The sequence below is a fragment of the Ochlerotatus camptorhynchus genome, unplaced genomic scaffold (assembly GCF_037179485.1).
Source record: "Ochlerotatus camptorhynchus isolate MF236.1 unplaced genomic scaffold, CSIRO-AGI_Acam_v1.1 ptg000503l, whole genome shotgun sequence".
NCBI lineage: Eukaryota > Metazoa > Arthropoda > Insecta > Diptera > Culicidae > Ochlerotatus > Ochlerotatus camptorhynchus.
This window is the reverse complement of record NW_027040988.1, coordinates 3312254-3319582: the sequence shown is the minus strand read 5'-3', so window position 1 is coordinate 3319582 and position 7329 is coordinate 3312254.

The following is a 7329-nucleotide window of genomic DNA, read 5'->3' as shown; positions in this document are numbered from 1 at the left end:
TTTTTTTGTTCGTTGTGTTGTAATTTTTCCACCAATGAGAGTGCAGCACTAGATGCAGCATATGTTTGAAACGATGGGTGATGATCCTCTAGAGAAGTTAATGCTCATATCGGCATGATATAACCGATTACAAATATTTTACTCGATTAATCGATTATTGGAATGAAAATTGGCCACCACTAGATGAATGTGAAACGTCATTTCAAATATAAGGACCGTACATAAATAATGATACAATTTAAAAGGGACCAGGGCTAATCACAAATTACGTCCCCACGGCAACTGAAATAAACACGAGTGCTGACCGGTTGGTTGTACCAACAATCAATACGAAACTAACGATTTTAAATTGGCTCACCACTTTAGTAGCCTATTGGTCCCAAGCAAACGATTAACGTACCCTATTGTAGTTGAAATTCTATTACTACACTATGTTTGTTTTGATTCGCTATGAAAGTTTGACAGATAACATCAGGGGTGTGTGGATTCATGCAGGGGTGAGTGAAATAGCTTTGTTCTGGTACTGAGTGAGCCAAAAATAATAATGATTTTCTTCGGGACCCAGTGGTCTTAGAGTTACCTCTATGGTTGTACTGTCCTCGGTACTGTCATGGAGCGACTGTCATACCATAGAGGTAACTCTAAGACCACTGGGTCCCGAAGAAAATCATTATTATTTTTGGCTCACTCAGTACCAGAACAACGGTCCCAAGCAGTCCCAAGCTATTTCACTCACCCCTGCATGTTCTGCATGAATCCACACACCCCTGATGTTATCTGTCAAACTTTCATAGCGAATCAAAACAAACATAGTGTAGTAATAGAATTTCAACTAGAATAGGGTACGTTAATCGTTTGCTTGGGACCAATAGGCTACTAAAGTGGTGAGCCAATTTAAAATCGTTAGTTTCGTATTGATTGTTGGTCATACTTAGTTGATCGAACTTTGTACGGCAATGGATTCTCTCAGCCTAAAGGTACTCTTTCGTGCATATAACTGATTCAGCAAACTCGATTAAGCTCAGAATTTTAGCACACGCAGTTCAAGCTATAAGGAACAACTTTACTCAAGACAGCATCACGGTTCAAGTTAGTATTATGGAGATATTAATTAATTATGTGCATTCTGCTCGTATATTACCACAAAATACAGGCAGCTTATGCAGTAGAATATATCCATCAATATGATAAATTTGATTTCTTTCAGAGTTTTTAAAAAAAGTGCATCGTCGAAAACATCCTCCGGGTATTCCACAGTGATCAGTTGGCCATCACTCACAACTTGCCTTTGAAGATGGTTACTTACTGAAGCCGTCTCCTGGCGTATGTATGCTGTAAAGTCATAGCACAAACGAAGTGACAGACGGAGCGGCTCGAAAACTTTGGTGACTAAATCAACTTTGTTCAAATCAAAACAAAAAAACTAACCCATCTGGTGAATGATGGCACAAGCTTCCAAGAAAATTCTATTGTAGTGAACCACATTATTTTAATGGATTTCTTCGCCAGTTAGTCATCTGTCACTTCGTTTAAGGCCATAGTCTATCAGCGTATTCATACGATGTGTTCGAATTTCTGACATGAATTGAGAAACTGATAATGAAATGCAGAGCTGTTGGTCTTTTTTGCTTCTTGTCCAACCGCTCATTCCGAGTCGCAGTCGGCAACACCAAATCCAGGCTTTTCCACGAGGAAACGGGTGTCTCACAAGGATCGGTTATCGCCGTTACCCTGTTCCTCGTGGCGATGAACGGAGTCTTCCGTCAACTACCGAAAAACATATGTGTTCGTCTACGCTGACGACATACGCATCGTCACCACCGGACCTCGCACCGGACCCACGCCAGTACGTACAAGGATGAGAGCCCAAGCGGCAGTCTCCGTCGTCGTCAGGTGGGCCCACTCAGTAGGCTTTGAATTTTCAGCCTCTAAAAGCATCAGGTGCCATGTCTGCCCTTCTCGACACAGAATTAGCGGACCACCGATCTTAATCGACGACCAGTCCATACCGCTGAAGAAGACCGTTCGAGTTCTGGGTGTTCTCGTTGACCGATTCCTCAACTTTGAGCATTTCAGTGCAGTCAATATAAATTGCCGCAGCCGAGTGAATCTCATCCGGACCATTTCCCGACAGAATAGATCGAACAACCGCAGCATCCGTTTTCACATGGCGAGTGCAATTGTCGACAGTCGCCTTCTATACGGGTTGTAGATGACCTGCATAGCAACGGATAAGCTTTTAGCTAAGTTAGCACCAGTCTACAACACCTAAGTCCGAATTGTCTCTGGCCTGCTGCCATCCACGCCCGCTGACGCTGCATGCATCGACGCTGGCATCCTGCCTTTCCGCTTCCGTATAACCGCAGCTATCGCAACCAAAGCCGCTGCTTTCATCTCGAAGACATCCGGAACGAGGATCTTCACGGATTCACACAGCGTCATACAAGCCCTAACATCTGAGGCCCCGACTCATCCCTGGGTACAGGCGACGATTAAGTCCACACCACCAAACACGGTATTCTACTGGGTTCCGGGGCATTGCGGAATACCAGGCATCTCTTAAGCTGCCTTTCTGGCTGGGGCAGGACCATCTGCCCCTCGCTATACCAACGAAGTACCGTTACACGATGTCCAGCGGTGGATCGTGAGCAAAGTACGGGAAGCTTGGGACGCAGAGTGGGCCCAAAACCGCTCCCTCTTCATCAGACGGATCAAAGATACGACGAGGAAATGGACAGAACATTTGAACCAGCGGGATCAGAAGATAGCGTCCACAGGACTTGCGTCGGTTGTAGAACTCCAGCCTCAATCGAGCACATTCTATGCGTATGCCCTCAGTATCAGAACCTGCGGGAATTCCACGGGCTTCCAAATAGCATACGCGACATGCTACACGGACAGAAAATTGTTTGCATTGAACCAAACAAAACTTTAGTTGTATTTAAACAAACAATTCCGGTTGAAATTATCTTGCATTTTATTGTTTCTATAAAACTTATTCAAATAAATTCAACATAAGATTCTTTTTGTTTTAATAAGCCACTTTTCAATTGCAACTATTGTAAAAATAACAATATTCTATTATTAAGCCAACAATAGTTAATTTTAATTTAGCATTTATTTGCTGTGTCCATTCCACGGGCCATGAATACAAAAATAACTACCAACCATTCCCTCGTTTTCACCCGGACAAAAATGTAAACAATAACAAAAAATTTCTCATTTGATTAAGTATTGTTTTTAATTGTGAATTTCGGGAAATAAGTACGAGATTTCCGAAAATCTTGAGACTTGAGGTAAGCAAGTAAGCTGCAGTTCAAGCTGCAGTTGTTAAATATAATCAATTTTTCAGTTTTTTTTCCTTGATTTTTTCCGTCGATCTTGTTTTCCGTACTGAGTACCAATGCTCCCGACGCCAGGAATACACCTCCCACACCTGGACCCTACATATCGACCCATCAACTCATGAACCGGTGACTAACGGTTTTACTTCCCTTCCCGAAGGAAGGCGTGATCAGTAATTTTATGCCTCAAAAATTCAATTGCAATTCTGTTTGTTGCAAAAAGAAAACAAAACACAAAAAAAAATCGACATTATTTTTGAATAAATAAACATATTGTTATTTCTACTGCGTGAATTGTCAGCCTTCATAAAATAAATTTGATTGAATCAACAAGAAATCTCTTTTAAAAACAAACATATTTTCTTGTTGACCCAGCTGCCAAATTTGACAGCTTACGTCAAAACCATGAAAGCTCTTGTAAATTCGAAAAGATTTTCTTTTTGATTTAACAATTCATGGGTTTAAGGGACAACAATACTGGATTGTTGAAACAATAATGATTTCTTTTTGCAGCCAAAACAACATGAAATTCTTATTGCATTTACGTCAAATATTATTACGTTTAAAATATTTTTTTCTGCGTGTAGCTGATGACATAACTCCATAGAGGTAACTCGAAGACCAGAAGGTCCCGAAGAAAAGTGCATAACTTTTTGGCTCAGCTCTGGTACTATCTTCGGTCCCAAGCTAATCGATGCACCCCTCGGAACATAGGAAAATCCACGAACCCCTCATTTTATCTGTCAAACTCTCATAGAGAATCAAAACAAACATGGTGTAGTACTAGAATTTCGACTAGAATGGGGTGCGTTAATCGTTTGCTTGGGACCAATAGGCTAGTCGAGTAGTGAGCCAATTTTAAATCGTGTTTCCAACCGGTGGTATTAGCACAAACGAAGTGACAGACGACTAACTGGCGAAGAAATCCATTAAAATAATGTGGTTCACTGTAATAGAATTTTCTTGGAAGCTTGTGCCATCATCCACCAGATGGGTTAGTTTTTTTGTTTTGATTTGAACAAAGTTGATTTTGTGTACAATGATTCTTTGACAGTGTACAAAGAGTGCGTATCATTTTGTCATTTTTTTATGCATTTCAGTTTTGAGTAGAGTGAAAGAGATAGAACCAAAACATTCCAGTACATTTGGTGAAAATGCTAGTTCAATCCAGTAGTAGCATAGAGGTAACTCCATAGAGGTAACTCTAAGACCACTGGGTCCCGAAGAAAATCATTATTATTTTTGGCTCACTCAGTACCAGAACAACGGTCCCAAGCAGTCCCAAGCTATTTCACTCACCCCTGCATGTTCTGCATGAATCCACACACCCCTGATGTTATCTGTCAAACTTTCATAGCGAATCAAAACAAACATAGTGTAGTAATAGAATTTCAACTAGAATAGGGTACGTTAATCGTTTGCTTGGGACCAATAGGCTACTAAAGTAGTGAGCCAATTTAAAATCGTTAGTTTCGTATTGATTGTTGGTATTAGCCTTTTTTAAATCCTTTCGGCTGTTGGGACATCTCTGCCTGGTGGGGGCCCTCCCGGTTCCCCTGGTGTGGTGCTCTGTCTTATTCGGATTTTAATGCACAGCAAAAAAAAATGTAATATCGATCAATGTTATTCAAGCTGATGTATGAAATAATGATGTAATAGCAAAAAGCAGATACAATATTACATCAATGGTTGTAATTTTGTTCGCAAAATCGATGTACATCGTACAACCTTATATTACACAACCGATGGATTGACCTGGTTGCAGCAGTTTGGATGTAATATTCAACAACTTTTTTTCTGTGTGTTGTGTCTTTAATATGTTGCGTAAATGTACGATCGAGCCAGGAACCAATTTTCGGTGAAGTAAACACTGTAGAAAAATACTCTGTTGCTCGCTCTGTTGGGGGTCCACCTTCTGAGGCCCCACCTTTAATGGACGAGATGAACTAGCCTACGGCTAAAAATCTCAAAAATAAAGTTAAAAAAAATCATTTTTGCTTAAACCAAAGCAAAGAAAATTCAAGAGCAAATTTTCATTACGTCGAAAGTAACAAAGGTAAATAAAGTCGAGCTATCAGTGTCAATCGATTCTCCTGCTATTACACTATATACTGTCCGAATATAGGATCACATATCATTTTTAAATTTATTACCGATCAGAATATTTTTCGATGTTACTTAAGTCACCCGATTTCTATGGAGATGCCGTTTGACTTAAGTAACAGCACTGAGAAACCCGTGAAAAGTGTACGTTCGTCGTTTCGCTTTCTTATTATTAAAGTGAATAAATCGAACTGTTTGTTGCTAAGATGATTTCGGTGGTCCTAAAATGATGAATGGGCTGCACGTAAGGAGACGTAATTGATAATTCTCCCGAATATCCTGGTAAATACACTTTGACTTAAGTAACAATAGGGGCCACCAAACGACGTATAATAACTTTTGACTCAAAAACCAGTATTTTTTAGCATGAAAGCTAGCGATTTGCATTTGTATGATTAAAACGCTGCTAAATATGTTAAACATTGCTATCACTATGGGATTATATGTGTTTAATTGGAAATAGGAATTACTTTTCGGTCATCAAAACAAAACTTTATTTTTCTCGGATTGGTGCGAATGTTACTTACGACATAATGAAAATTTGCTCTTGTTCGACACAATCTTGTGTGAACCTGGCTGTGAAGACGAACTGGTAGCACCGACAAACCGACATGAATGACCATAGCAAACACAATACAATTTCTGACCAAAGCACACTACTGACATCTGACTCCGTGTTAGCGGTAAATATTCAGCTAAGCCATGAACACGCATGCAATAGTTATGAATTTGTTCGTGTCTGATCTATTCTGGACAAATTATTTTTATCTAGATCAAAAAATCCTATGCTTTTGACAGTTCGCATCACTGAATATTTAAATCGGCCGTTTACGATTTTCGGGTATAAGTCAGAATTAAGTGTCATATCGGTCCCGTCAAGGTGACGGGACTACTCATAAAATGACTAAAATTTTACGCATTTATGAGTAATTGCTAGAACAAAAATGAATAAAAATTATTAATTTATGAGTAACAGATGCTCATAAAAGGAAAAAGAAATATATACATTTTAGGGATGTCCCGTTTTCCCTCGAATGTGTTATAGCCTAAATTGAGTAATGTTTGCGTATTTTGTGGTTTCCGTGTAGAGGACCGAAGATAAGCCAAAGATATAGAGCGGGCGAGAATCAGAATAGTTAAGAACGAAGCCCCTCAACGGTATTCGCTTCTAGAGAAGAAAGTCGAGCGCTATTGCAGACGGGACAAGCGAGGGTGGAAGGACTGGTCGGATTCAAGGTCGCTGACCGTGAAGAGCCATGGAAGATTATGGACGACAACGATTTTCCCGGGAAACTGACCAGACTGATCAAGGCGACACGACAGTGTTGTGTGAAGATATCGGGTATGTTATGTGGGCTTTCTTGTCAGCTGTTCAACCTAGTGGGCGTGCGAACCACCGACAAACCGACATGAAACTGAAACTTAACTCTTGATCGAGAATCCATAACGGCCGATTCATATGTGCAGCGATCCCATCTGTCAAAACCATAGAAATGTTTTATCTAGATAAAAAATAATTTGTCCGAAATAGATTAGACACGAACCAACTCATACATTTTATACGCGTGTCTAGGATAAATATTTTCCGCGAACACGGCGGCAGATGTCAGTTTTGTGCTTTGATCAGAAATTTCTTTGTAAATTGTATGATGATTCATGTCGGTTTGTCGGTGGTCCCGTCACCGACAAACCGACATGACACATAATTCTTACTTATGCCCGAAAATCGTAAACGGCAGATTTAAACGTGCAGTGATCCGAACTGTCAAAACGATGGGATTTATTGATCTAGATAAAAATAAGTTGTCCAGAATAGATCAGACACAAACCAACTCATAACTTTTGCATGCGGGTTCATGGCTTAGCTAAATATTTCCCGCGA